Source organism: Euleptes europaea, chromosome 13 (genome assembly GCF_029931775.1).
Source record: "Euleptes europaea isolate rEulEur1 chromosome 13, rEulEur1.hap1, whole genome shotgun sequence".
NCBI classification, from domain to species: Eukaryota; Metazoa; Chordata; class Lepidosauria; order Squamata; family Sphaerodactylidae; genus Euleptes; species Euleptes europaea.
In genome coordinates, this window is record NC_079324.1 from 18,514,073 (window position 1) to 18,527,545 (window position 13,473).

The 13,473-nt window shown below is 47.8% G+C and overlaps 2 long non-coding RNA genes across 2 annotated transcripts; both read left to right on the top strand.

Moving 5' to 3' along the window:
- Nucleotides 1-2,518: 2,518 nt before the first annotated feature.
- Nucleotides 2,519-6,775, top strand: LOC130486299 (uncharacterized). The gene is made up of 4 exons (XR_008933740.1): nucleotides 2,519-2,535; nucleotides 2,636-2,704; nucleotides 6,153-6,212; nucleotides 6,725-6,775. It is a non-coding gene; the product is annotated as an uncharacterized LOC130486299 (long non-coding RNA).
- Nucleotides 6,768-12,784, top strand: LOC130486300 (uncharacterized). The gene is made up of 3 exons (XR_008933741.1): nucleotides 6,768-6,802; nucleotides 8,619-8,702; nucleotides 12,716-12,784. It is a non-coding gene; the product is annotated as an uncharacterized LOC130486300 (long non-coding RNA).
- The last annotated feature ends 689 nt before the right edge of the window (nucleotides 12,785-13,473 follow it).

Below are 13,473 nucleotides of genomic sequence, written 5' to 3' on the forward strand. Positions count from 1 at the left end.
TGCTTTATTCAGCAGCCGATGACTCCACAACACTCCAGCAATCAATGACTATTTATTGAGTGTTTGTTGATCTAAAAATTATCTCTTCTCATGACACAACACCATAGCATTCCCTTTCCATCATGCATTTGCGATGCTTATCCTGCCTGATGTTGATATCCTTATCCTGATGATATTGCTCTTCTGTTCTCCCAGGGCAGTCTTTGAGGAACTAGCTTCTCAAGCTGAACAACAGTCCCCTGTGGCAAACAAACCATGCAAAAAGTAAGTTGCCTTTTTCACTGCCAGAAATACACTACAGCTTAGAAAGAAAAGAAAACTTCCCTAGATCTACATTTTGGTGGACTCTGATCTGGAGAACCAGGTTTGGTTCCCCACTCCTCCACATGAGCGGCAGAGGCTAATCTGGTGAACTGGATTTGTTTCCCCACTCCTACACATGAAGCCAGCTGAGTGACCTTGGGCTAGTCACAGCTCTCAGAGCTCTCTCAGCCCCACCTACCTCACAGGTTGTCTCTTGTGGGGAAGGGAAGGTGATTGTAAGCTGGTTTGATTCCTCCTTAAGTGGTAGAGAAAGTCATCTTATAAAAACCTTCTTCTTCTCCTTCTTCTTCTAGATTCTAAAGTATTTTGAGCTATGTGTGTTATATCTGGCATTTCAGTCTGGGCTTATTGCTATTCAACACAGATACCACTGGTGTGCGTTTTTTCATGCCTAGATAAGCAGGTAGATCAAAATGTAAGAAGTTGGCAAAGTAGCGTAAGAAAATGGCAACGTTTTCAGACTTTAGCATTTGGACAATCCTTACAGTACACTGTAGACTCTTACTCCTATGGAAGTTTCCCCCATCTAGGCAATTAATCAAAGTGTGGCCAGACTCCATTTAAAGCTTTGCAGACAGACGCACAAAGAGCAACCACACTCTATAGTCTAGACCAGGGGTCGGCAAACTCATTAGTCAAAAGAGCCAAATATCAACAGTACAACGATTGAGATTTCTTTTGAGAGCCAAATTTCTTAAACTTAAACTATATAGGTAGGTACACTGTTTATTAATTTAATAAACTTTAATTAAAGTTTTAAGTCTTAATTAAACTATAGGTACACTGAATAAAACTTGATATCATACTTAATAGTGATCTTATTTATTGATAAAAATTAAATTGTAAGTCCCTGCCATTTCCCCCTCCCCGTCTGGAGTCCTTGTCTGGAGGCCTGGTCTACCGCCATAAAAGCCTATTGGTGAACCTGGCCTCCGGCTGAGTCCCATTGGGAGGCCAGGTCTACCCATTGGCTTTCTTGGCAGTAGACCTGGCCTCCGGAGGCCCATAGAAGCCAATTGGTAGACCTGGCCTCTGAAGGGGGACTTTTCCCCCTCCTCGGAGTCCAGGTCTACCGCCAAGAAAGCCAGTGGGTAGACATGGCCTCCCAATGGGACTCAGCCGGAGGCCAGGTCTACCAAAGGAAGCTCGCCCCGCCCAACAGCTGATAGTTGGGGGGGGCAGGAACCGCCGAGCCGCCCGCCCAGCAAACGCGTGGCTAGAGGGGAGGGGAGGCTTTAGCCTCCCAACCATTGAGGGCAAGGGAAAGGGGGACCCGGCCATTCTCCACGGCGGGGGCGGGGGGAGAGACAGCGCGCCCGCTCGCCCGCTCGCCCTCTCTCTCTCAGGCGCCGGCTCCACAGCCCGGCTGCTGGTGCGAGCGGGCGCAAGAGCAGGGGCTCCGAACCAAGTTCGGAGAGCCGCACTCAACGGGCCAAAGAGCCGCATGCAGCTCTGGGGCTGCAGTTTTGAGACCCTGGTCTAGACTGCAGACAGTGTGGGGGAGAAACCATTCTGAAAGAGATACAGTTGTGTGTGCATGTTGCATGTTTCCTTTTTACAACAGAGACAAAAGATTGCAGCTGCCATGCTTCAACACTGACAAGAGGCAGCACACAGTTTATAAAGAAGAATCGAAAGGAGTCCTGAATTGCGGGGATGCTGGGAATCTTATTGGTGTACACAACTGGTGTTTTTTAAAAGTGTCAATACACTCTTATTCTTCAGTACAAAGAGTTCATACTCTAACAAAGTTCTTATTACATAAAAGGTAATGATTGAACTTTCTCAAAACAATGGAGGTATTTGGAGTTGACATGGATGCTGTCCAGTAGAACCCTGTGGAATGTGAGTAGCTAGCCTATGGAACACTCACCATCATAGCAGACGTGCAAAATGTCTCCAGCATTTTGAATACTGGGAAATGCAGCTTTCCCACAACAACAGTCATTTCTCAGGGGTGAACATCTAGATTCTTTCAGCAGCTGAAAAGCCACTGTGGATTCATTTCTCCAAAGTTGGATGTCTGGAGAAGTCCAAAGACTTGCCATGCCATCCTAAGCAGAGTTACACCTTTCTAAGCCTGTGGATGTAATTCCGTTTAGGAAGGCACTGTTAATGTCACTGTTATCTTTTCATCCTTTTGGAAACCATTAATTTCTGCTCTCCATTCAGGTCCCACAGCACAACAGCAAGTTCTGGTTATCTCATCAGGTAAATGTACCAAAATCAAAAGGGACAAGAAGGGGTTGCATCCTGCTCGAGATGTGAAATGTGGCTCTTTGAGTTAACTTACCTTTTCTCTTCCCTGTAGAGGAGTTTTAACCAAGACCGTTGATAAGAATGCTCCTTCAAACACAGTCTCCAATGGCTCACAGAAAAGGTCAGTCTGGTTGGTTGCTCCCTAATAGCCAGTGTCTTCGTACATTGATCTACTCGTGTATCCCTATACTTGCAAGATTGCTTTCTGAATTATTGCTGCCAGCATGGTGCAGTGGTTAAGAACAGTGGTTTGGAGCGGTGGACTCTGATCTGGAGAACAGGGTTTGATACATGAGTGGCAGAGGCTAATCTGGCGAACTGGGTTGGTTTCCCCACTCCTCCACATGAAACCAGCTGGGTGACTTTGGGCTAGTCACAACTCTCTTAGAGCTCACTCAGTCCCACCTACCTCATAGGGTGTCTGTTGTGAGGAGGGGAAGGGAAGGTGATTGTCAGCTGGTTTGATTCTTCCTTAAGTGGTAGAGAAAGTCAGCATATAAAAACCAACTCTTCCTCTAGTGCTGCTGTGAATGAGTCTATTGTGATGGGTTTTAGCTTTGTTGGTCTGTAGAACAGCTAGATTAAAGTCCAGTAGCGACTTAGAGACCAATAATGTTTTGGAGGTATAAGCTTTTGAGAGTCAAAGCACCCCTTGCCAGATGTCAAAGCAGTGGTATTTGACGAAGGGAGCTTCGGGCAGGGGGCGTGGCTCAGTAGTAGAGCATTGCTTGGCATGCAGAAGGTCCTAGGTTCAATCCCCGGCATCTCCAGTTAAAGGGATTAGGCAAGTAGGTGATGTGAAAGACCTCTGCCTGAGACCCTGGAGAGCCGCTGCCGGTCTGAGTAGGCAATACTGACTTCGATGGCCCAAAGGTCTGATTCAGTATAAGGCGTGTTCATGTGCTGACTCTGAAAAACGTATAAGCCCAAAATCTTGGTGCTACTAAGGTGCTACTGGACTTGAGTCTAGCTGTTCTATCATTACGGCGAGTTGGGAGTGGGGGGGCCTTTGACAACAGCATGTGAATGTTCCCTAATGTCTGTAAATGATTTCTCTGTGGGAGCTAATTGTCTGGAGATAGTCTTCAGATATCTCTCTTATTCAAGCTCCCATCAGAGCCTGGAGAAAGTGGCAACCAATGGGGAGTCAGAGCCTTTGACCACAGAATGTTAATATTCCTTAATGGCTGCAGATGTTTTCTCACTGGGAACGAATTGTCAGGGGGTAGCTCTTTTCTTCATGGAGGTATCAGAGCCAGGCTCTGACCTGGATGGCCTGATCTTGTCAGATCTCCGAAGCTAAGCAGGGTTGGCCCTAGTTAGTACTTGGATGGGAGACCACCAAGGAATATTAGGGCCGTTATGCAGAGGAAGGCAAAGGTAAAGCACCTCTGTTAGTCTCTTGCCTTGAAAGCCCTAGGTCGCCATATGTCGGCTGCGTCTTGACGACACTTTTCACACATCCGACCCAGGAGAGGGTGATTCCCCCCACCCTAGCTGAGGGGAGGGAGCAGGTGTTTGTGTGCACGTGCATGTGTGCGTGCCTGCAGGCACAAGGGCAGTCTGCAAGGTGAGTTTGGAAATAACAGATGGAAACAGAGACAGAGCCATAAATTATCTAAAAAGTGAAGGGTGTGCAGGATCTCTTCTTCTCTGGGTGATGGACCTGCTGCCTTGTGGGAGCACTTCTTTGTTTCCAACAATTTTCCTTGTGTGTATTTGTAAATAAAGCAAATATTACAAAGAGACCAGGCCGGGGGGCAGGGAGAAGAATCTCACCTTAAAGATAAACTAAAGCTTATGCTGCAATAAATAAATAAATACATAATCAGGAGCCCTGTGGCACTTTAAAGATTAATACATTTTTATTTTATCATAAGCTTTCATGGTGAGCCCTGACCTGGTTGGCCCAGGCTAGCTTGATCTCGTCAGATCTTGGAAGCTAAGCAGGGTTGCTCCTGGTCAGTATTTGGGTGGGAGACCACCAAGGAAGTCCAGGGTCGCCATGCAGAGGCAGGCAACGACAAACCACCACAGGTCTCTTGCCTTGAAAACCCTACGGGTTAACCATTAGTCGGCTGCAACTTGACTGCATTTTCCACCACCCCTAAGCTTTCCTAGACTAGATTGCACTTCATCAGATACATCTAATGGTTACACACACACAACACATATATACGAGTTTATGAAGGGGGGGAAGACAGGGTGAAATGTAATGATGTAAAATTCCAATATAATCCAGTGTAATCATGTAATGATGTAAAATTCCAATATAATCAAGAAAAGTATAGAGCACTATATTTTACCTTAGGCTGGAGGAAGTTCCTCCAACTAAAAAGCTGAACTTAAGTGGTTCTTTTTTCTTCTGATGGAGACAGAGCCGCTTAATTCGGAGGAAGACTCCTTAGCCTGGAGGAAGGTTGAAACTGCTCAGTACTGGGATAGGATGCAGGCCACTGCATCTGACGCACACAATGAAGCAGGCTCTAGTCCCCCAAAATATACTAGTGTCAACTTTGGTTTGCCTTTGAGGTGCCACATGACTCTTGCTTATTTTAGCTGCTGCAGAATACCAGGACTATTCCCTGGAAATAAATCTTTCAAATGCCCAAGACTCCTTTTTGCTTTTGCCACAACAGACTGATACAGCTGCCCCACTGGAACTTGTAAAAGTCCCAAAAAGTTTCCATTGTGCTCTCGTCCAAAGAAAACCAACCCAGGCAGGACAGCTACATTTGAGTCCATTAGTAGCACCTTTAAAACCAATGAGATTTTTGGGGATAGAAGCCTTTGAGAGTCAAAGCTCCCTTCATAAGGTTGCCAGCCTGCAGGTACTAGCTGGAGATCTCCTGCTATTACAACTGATCTCCAGCTGAGAGAGATCAGTTCACCTGGAGAAAATGGCCCCTTTGGCAATTGGGCTCTGTGGCATTGAAGTCCCTCCCATCCCCAAACCCCGCCCTCCTCAGGCTCCACCCCAAAAACCTCCCACCAGTGGCAAAGAGACCTGGCAACCCTATCCCTTCATCAGATACAAAGATCGGACAAAGGGAGCTTTGAGTCTCGGAAGCCTATACCTCAAATATCTTGTTGGTCTCTAAGGTGGTATTGGACTAGAGTCTAACTGTTCTACTACAGACCAACATGGCTACCCTCCAAAACCCTGGCAAATTACTCCTTTCATTACCCATGAACTGGGAGAAGTAAGAGAGCTTGTAAAGCTATGATCCAAACCTCATAGGGTTGCCAACCTCCAGGTACTAGCTAGAGATCTCCCGCTGTTACAACTGATCTCCAACCGATAAAAATCAGTTAACTTGGATAAAGTGGCCGCTTTGGCAATTGGACTCTATGGCATTGAAGACCCTCCCGTTCCCAAAACCTGCCCTCCTCAAGCTCTACCCCAAAAACCTTCCGCTGGTGGTGAAGAGGGACCTGGCAACCCTAAAACCTCAGGTCTAAAATTGCAACCTATCCAAATTCCTTGTTCCATTAAGGGGGTAACTTTCAGCAAGGAGCATTGTGGGTGGTCCAAATTTCTGATGATCTTTGGGTATTTTTGCTTTCAGTGCCAAGAGTGCCAACTCTGCTCCTGGATACAGGATGTCAACTGAGGATTATAAGAGACTGTGAGTGAGCCAAGCGGGATTTTCCTCCCATTAATAAAGAAGCCCTAAGCGGCTGTCTCGATCCCCCTGGGTCAAAACAGGCACCTATCAAAGCCCTCAAATTGCTCATTAAAATCCTCTGAGTTCAAAGAGCAGTTTGAGGACTTGGCTTGAAATTTGTTCAAAGAGGAAAAAGGAGAGGCATGCTTCAAGCGTAGTAGAGACAATTCTCATTTAAACAGCTCTCACACTTAATCCCAAAGCTGTTAAATCAACAGCTCTATATAGCCCTGTGAGCCACTCTAATAGTTAGAGTGTCAGGCTGGGATCCAGAAGACCCAGGTTCAAATCCTCCCACTATGCACATGACATTGCTTTCCTCAGGGTCTGGTAATACCTGTAGCTCTGGAATGACTCGGTCATGTCATGCGCTGTGCCTGATACACTTTGCTTCCTGTCACTGGTTTGGGGTCTTCCGCAGAGATGAGAAACCCCACCTTTGACCTGCCTCCCCTCCCCTGTCTGTGCTCCAGAGCTCCCTACAATGTCAAGCGGGACACAGAGCCAGATCGCGTGGATCTCCCCGTTTCTCCAGATGAGCAACAAAAGAGGTATCTGGTCACCGACACTGACCCTGTGCATATGTCTGAGTTATTAACTTTAACAAATATGGTTGAAAGTGGCTTTTCCCGCCACCCCAACCTTCCCACAATGGTGTTTTATGCATGGTCGCTTAATCCTCCTTTATTCGCTGTTTCAGCCAGGATCAAATTTTTGGGAATGCACGTTATCTCATTCCTTTGAAGCTCAACGCTGCTTCAACACAAAACAAACCCGGCTTTTCCCATTCCTCTTCTTGCCTGAATTAAACCGTGAATCACTGAGCGAGCGTACAACTTTCTCGGGTTTAGCTTCGCCCCACCCTTTTCCAAACCCTTCTTCAAGGCAGCCAAACAGGGGAAGCACAGAAGATTGGCTTCTTTCACAGCCAATCACGAAGCAGTGTGTAAAGAGGCAGGGATTCCAGTGCTTCCTGCTACCTCGGAGCTCTTTCTGAGCAAAAGAAAGGCTCTTTTAAAACGAGGCTTGGATTCCCCCCCTTTCTTTCAGATTGCTCTGTTTTTTTGTTTTTTGTTCTTAAAATGCTTTTTTATGTGGCAGTTGGGTCTGGGGGGGAAGGAAGTCTTCTCTCAGGGCGAGTTGCGAAGTCAGCCAATTCCAGAGGAGCATTTAAAGGGGTGGGACTTGATTTGAACTTGGAAGGCTGCTTTTCTGTATTCATGCCTCCATTAGCACACAGTTTCGTCCCTGGTCATTCCAGCCAATGCATACAGTTTCCCCCAACCCGGGTTACTTTGATCCTGGCTGAAATGGGGAATAAAGGAGGTTAAAGCAACCGTGCATAAATGACCAATGACATTTTAAGATAACCACTGTTTGACCCTGGGGTAGAAAGTATCATGATTCATGACCAAAATGGACTTTGATTTCAACCCCAAATCTGGGCTGTACCACTTCAGAGTGTGGGTGGGTACACGGGTGATTAAATGCTTCCCCATACCAACATAATTCCCTCCAAGCAGAAATCTAAATGTTGGGGATGAAGACTGCTGTATGGACCCTCGTAATCTTTTCTCACAGGGAAGCATTCAATCACACACGAACTCTCACGATCTGAAATTATACAGTTCAGGCAGAGGGTTGAACAAGATATGATGGAGTCAGATAATTTTTTGGTCATGTGTCTGCTCTGCCTTGTTTCTATATCAAGTGGGAAGGGGGGAGTCTGATTTGTAAAGTGAAAGGGGTGTGCGGGTGAGAGGGACTGAACTTCCTCTGTCACTCACCTTAGCACCTTAGGGGGGGTTTGTGTGACATATGTGGGCATAGGATCAATGTGTAGGGTTGTCAGGTCCCTCTTTGCCACCGGCGGGAGGTTTTTGAGGTGGAGCCTGAGGAGGTAGGGGTTTGGGGAGGGGAGGGACTTCAATGCCATAGAGTCCAATTGCCAAAGTGGCCATTTTCTCCAGGTGAATTGATCTCTATCGGCTGGAGATCTGTTGTAATAGCAGGAGCTCTCAAGCCACCACCTGTAAGTTGGCAACCCTAGTTGCCAGGTCCCTCTTCGCCACTGGTGGAAGGTTTTTGGGGTGGAGCCTGAGGAGGGTGGGGTTTGGGGAGAGGAGGGGCTTCAATGCCATAGAGTTCAATTGCCAAAGCGTCTGGAGATCCATTGTAATAGCAGGAGATCTCCTGCTAGTACCTGGAGATTGGCAACACTAGTAATAAGGCTGTCTCCATTTTGGCTGGTTTTGCCTTGAGTCTAAGCAGTCGGCCGTGTTTGTTGCGCTGCTGCGGGAAGTGGCACTGCCAGATCCCAGAGTCCGGGTTTCCTTGCTGTGACCTGCCTTTCCTCTTCCCTTGCAGGACTGAAGCTGCAAGCAGCGTGCTCAGGCAATCAGCCCGCAAGGAGCGCTCCTATGTCCTTTCAGCTGCAAAGAAAAGCAATGGGTGAGTTTGAGGGGCAAAAAGAAGGGAAGCCAAGAACAATTAGGGCAGTGGCTGAAGGCCTAATCCAATTCAAACCAGCCGTGACAGCTGTCGCGTCTAGTGGGGGTTTGAGAAACACCAGCAGCCTTCTGTTTCGATCTGGAATTAGAGCTTCCTCTTTTGAGACATTTTTAACCTCCAATCCTGCCCAGGTGCAAAAGGCATCACACATAGGGTTGTCAACTCCAGGTTGCAAAAGTCCTCGAGACTTGGGGAGGGAGGCTGGGGAGGGAGCTCAGCAAGGATGTGATGTCACAGAGTCCACCCTCTGAAGCTGCCATTCTCCAGAGGAACTGATGATCTCTATAGTCTGGGGATCAGTTGTAACACTGGGAGAATTCTAGGCTTCACCTGGAGGTCGGCAACTAGGGTTACCAACTCCAGGTGGGGAAATACCTGGAGATTCTGGGAGTGGAGCCTGGGAAGGGTAAAGTTTGGAGAGAGGAGGGACTAGGGTTGCCAGCTCCGGGTTGAGAAATATCTGGAGATTTTGTGGGTGGAGCCTAAAAAGGGCAGGGTTTGGAGAGGGGAGGGACTTTAATGCCATAGAGCCCAATTACCAAAGTGGCCATTTTCTCCAGGGGAACTGATCTCTATTGGCTGGAGATCAGATGTAGTAGCATGAGATCTCCAGCCAACTCTATGGCATTGAAGTCCCTCCCCTCTGCAAACCCCGCCCTCCTCAGGCTCCGCCCTAAAAACCTCCCGCCGATGGTGAAGAGGGACCTAGCGACCCTAGTATGGACAGCCAGTGTGATATAGTGGTTATTGTGTTGGACTAGGATCTGGGAGACCCAGGTTCAAATCCCTCTTCTGCCATGGAAGCATGTTGACCTTGGGGTAGGGTTGCCATGGAGTCTGATGGCCAAAGCGGCCATTTTCTCCAGTTGAACTGATCTCTATCGGCTGAAGACCAGTTGTAATAGCAAGACATCTCCAACTGGTACCTGGAGGTTGGCAACCCTATATGTAGGGATGCCATTTTTTTTCAAGGTGGGTGTGAGAGAACTCTCCTCTGCCCCTATTGCCTGCCCTCACTCTGGTGAGTAGCAGGGGGGAAATGCAGGGGCCGGAGCAGCATTTGGTGATGGGATGATGTAATTTCCACTGCATAATCGGAAACAACGTCACCCCGTTTACCTGAAACTCTGTGGTTTTAACAAAGAGCTTTGGACGAATGCTAGCGCATCTGGCAACGAGTGATGTCCTTCCTGGTCACGCAGCCAGAAATGATGTCATCATGTCGCCAAATGCTGCACCATGAGTCTCTGCCCCCAAATGTTTCCCAGGGGCTGCCAGTCATGGGGTGGCAGCCCTAATGGTAGGCACCGGGCAAGCCTCGAGGGGGAGGGCATTGCAAAGGTGAGGCGCCACCGATGAAAATGACCTGTCTTTAATTGTCACCTGCCTCTCCTTTGAAAGTGGAGGCACAGAGAGCAAGACTTGGGAGGAAGATCTTAACTGGCGGGCTGGATAGGGTTGCCAGCTCTGGGTTGGGAAATACCTGGAGATTTTGGGGGCGGAGCCTAAGGAGGGCGGGGTTTGGGGAGGGGAAGGACTTCAATGCCATAGAGCCCAATTGCCAAAGCGACCATTTTCTCCCGGGGAACTGATCTCTATTGGCTGGAGATCAGTTGTAATCGCAGGAGATCTCCAGCTACTACCTCGAGGTTGGCAACCCTAGGGCTGGACAGTATGGAAAGAGATGGGGAAGTACAGGGGTGCATCCCTGATGATTCTCCTGCACCTCTTAGTGGCTTACAATACCCATAATCATGGTATCTTTCTGTATAGGCTGCCTCGGTTGGGAACCAAGTAAGGTTGCCAGGTGCCAGCTGGTGGCGGGCAAACCCCTGGCAATTGACCCCTCTGCCCGCCGACCACCTGAGGGTCGGTGGGCAAACGTGCGCGCACGTCACGTCCGGTTTAGAAGCGGAAGTTCCACCTCTCGAGGGGCCTTATACCTCTTAGTTTGAGTGGGAAAGGGCCACTTTACCACTCAAACGAAGAGGTATAAGGCCCCTTGCGAGGCGGCACTTCTGGTTCTAAACCGGAAGTGACGCGTGTACGTCGGCGTCACTTACAGAACTTACAAAAGCCTCCTGCTGGAGAAGAGGGACCTGGCAACCCTAAAACCAAGGGGACTGTGCTTTGGTGGTGGTTCTGCTCTTACTTGACTGGTCAATTCTAAAAACTAGTGATGGGGGACTTTTTCTATTCCTCGGTCTCCCTGTGTTACAGTACCATTCCAGTTTGGGCTTAACTATGGCTGATTTTAAATAAAATTTTAAACTTCGGGACATCTAATCAAGGATCTTCCACGTCTCTTCCATCTGCACTCCAAGACATACCCAGGAAGTGTTAATCTTTGAGACGATATTCTGATTTAAACTTGTCCTATATATGTCACTTCATACATGTCATACTCATGCTTTGCAGAAGTGCCGCTCAAGAAGCGCCATCTTTCATGGCCAAAAGGTGAGTGAGGCCATGGTCCTAGTGCCCCTCCCATTTCGCCCAAAGGCCGTGTTTCACGCTGTCCCTTCTATGGGGTTTAAACGAAGAGAGAGGGTGGTCATTCCCTGCTGTTTTCAAACTGGCGATAAGGAAAGGATGTGGCGCGCTGAGAAAAGCTGACTCTAGGAGGCTGTGAAACAAGTGTGCACAGACTGAAACTAGGTTTGAAACTGGTTCCAGAAGTCTTACGACTTACCCATAAAAAAACTCTGGAAAATCTAATCTCGTGAGGATGTTTAGGATACTTTTTCCATTCACTATCTTTATGGAAGACTACAGTTCCCAGAGTTCCTTGGCTGGATGCCATGGTGGTTCAACAGGCACTCGTATAAGGGAGGGACAATCACTTCTGTGGTTGTTTACAACATATTTCACAAAGTCAGTCCATAAACAGGTCAAATTGCTTGGTCCTCAGAATGGGTTCCCTGTCACAGGGAAGGGGCTGTGGCTCAGTGGTAGAGCATCGGCTTGGCATGCAGAAGGTCCCAGATTCAATCCCTGGCATCTGCAGCTAAAGGGACTAGGCAGGTAGGTGATGTGAATGACCCCTGCCTGAAACCCTGGAGAACTGCTGCCGGTCTGAGTAGACAATACTGACTCTGATGGACCCAGGGTCTGATTCAGTATAAGGCAGCTTCATGTGTTCACTACCAAATTTTGCTGGAGGGAGGGTAGAGTTGTCAACTTGGACTTGAGATTTGGGGGTGGTACCTGGGGAGGGTAAAGTTTGAAAAGGGGAGGGACCTCAGCAAGGTATGATACAATAGAGTCCATTCTCCAAAATAGCTATTTTCTCCAGGGAAAGTGATCTGTAGCTTGGCAGGGGCAGTCTGGGGCCATGGGCAAAAATCCAAGATGGGGCTCCAGAATCACAGCCCTGCTCTTGCTGCCCCGCCCCCAAAAGAGCCAAGCCAATGGTGGCCCTTGTCCTGTGTGCAGTAGATAGGAGCCACTTCTGCTGCTGGAAGCCAGCTGTCTGATCCCCAGATGGTAGGGTTGCCAGGTCCCTCTTTGCCACCGGTGGGAGGTTTTTGGGGTGGAGCCTGAGAAGAGCTGGGTTTGGGGAGGGGAGGGACTTCAATGCCATAGAGTCCAATTGCCAAAGTGGCCATTTTCTCCACGGGAGCTGATCTCTGTCGGCTGGAGATCAGCTGTAATAGCAGGAGATCTCCAGCTAGTACCTGGAGATTGGCAACCCTAACAGATGGGGCAGGTACAAGTGGCAACAGGAGCCTGCTCTTCTTCTTTTCCTTCCTCCTCTTTGGGGCAAGGCTGTGGGCGGTTTGGGTCCATCTATAATTCTGGGACAACTCCAGGCTGCGCCTAGAGGTTACCAGCCCCAGAGGAGGAACAGAAGAGCTATTTGCCACAGACACCATTCATCTCGCACCCTGAAAATGAACTGGGATTGAGAAATAAGGCTATTTGTAAATGGAAATTTTTGTCTTTCTTGAAAGGATTGAGATTGACGATGACACAGGCCCACGCTCCAGAAGTCAGACCATGCCAGCTTCGTCATGGTTCAGTAGCCGCGGGAAAAGGTAAAATTCCTTTATCAAGACTGAATGAAATCGTGCAAGTGTGATTCTTTAGGCAAGTGTTGTGCGTAGCTCCATCGATCAAAGATGGCAGTCCAAGTGGAAGCCCCTGACTCCCTGTTCCTTCCGAAGAGCAATTTGGGGTCTGCAGTAGGGGTGTGCATCAAAAAAAAAAAAAAAACCCTGTAAAGTTCAGATTTGGGTATATTGGACCTGAAAATTTTCACAATCCCCCAAAAATCCTGAATAGGGTTGTGCAAATATATATATATATATATATATATATATATATATATATATATATGTAAATTTCAAATAGGGGTTTATTGGGCCCAATATATATTTTTTTTTTTGGTAAACACAGAATAAGCTGAATACCCATACTGGTAAATTTGTATTTTGGCTTTATTTCTGGGTTTATCAAAACAATTCAGGTCCATTATAGTCTATGGGGATTTATTTCAAAGCTCCTGGGGGGCATTTGTGGAGGTAGAGTTCCCAAATTTTCAGGGTAGCTTCAAGGGGGTCAGGGGGTCTGATTTTATGGGGTCCAGAAGTGGTTACCCCCTCCTCCATAGAGAAGCATTGAGATTGAGTCAAGGTTCCAATTTTATGGACCCCCCAAAGAGGGTGCCCCCGTCCAATGAAGGAAAAATGGACGCTTATAAAATTGGACC